Here is a 697-nt window from a genome sequence, read left to right as displayed (position 1 = left end):
AAAAAAGCCTGGATTTGTAGCCAAGCATGAACCTGAGCTTTAGAGTGAGCCCTATGCTCCCCACCCAGGACTGCCCACTTGTGAAAAATGGGGTGCTTTCCTGTGGCGTACAAAGGGAAAAAGGGAGGGTCAATACAGTGCCCTGTTCCAGAGTAGGAGAGAATCTGAAAATTTTCCTTCCCTTGAGCCTGCAAGAGCTTGCAGGCTGCCATAGCATAGTACTCGGAATTAATAACATGATCATCTTGTCCAACAATGAACAGTAACTGTGCCTCAACTTTCTCCAGTGGGATCAGGCTTTGGTTGCCAGGGGCTTGAAAGGGGTCGATAGAACCTTCAGAAGAATCAAGAATATGGGAATCCGTGACCTTGATGCGTCGTTCATCAAAGGGCAAGGGAGGGATGGTTTTGTCCTTGTAACAGAGGGGAACAGCTGTGATGGCCACAGGGCCATTGAGGGAAGCGACGGCGCTGATGTTCTTCAGGAAGGCGGCCATGGCGAGAGACAGATCAGCTCCTTTGGAGTAACCGAGCAGCCCAATGCCTGGTCCCTTTACCTGATAGACAGGAGGAAAACCTCATCAGTACTGGGCTGAAGAACGCAGCAGCTAGTTCCTGGAGAGGGACACTGTATAGTGCTGAGAGCGCAAAATGATGTGAAGGAGGTGATGGCAGTGATTAGGTTTCCTTCTGGACA

General features: G+C 50.2%; 1 pseudogene; it reads right to left on the bottom strand.

Moving 5' to 3' along the window:
• Positions 1-78: 78 nt before the first annotated feature.
• LOC104395939 lies at positions 79-557 on the bottom strand (annotated as a pseudogene).
• Between the last annotated feature and the right edge of the window lie 140 nt (positions 558-697).

The sequence above is a fragment of the Chaetura pelagica genome, unplaced genomic scaffold (assembly GCF_000747805.2).
Source record: "Chaetura pelagica isolate M959 unplaced genomic scaffold, ChaPel_1.0 C11091101, whole genome shotgun sequence".
Lineage (NCBI taxonomy): Eukaryota > Metazoa > Chordata > Aves > Apodiformes > Apodidae > Chaetura > Chaetura pelagica.
Note: the sequence above shows the minus strand (reverse complement) of the source record. Positions and strands in the feature narration are given on the sequence as shown.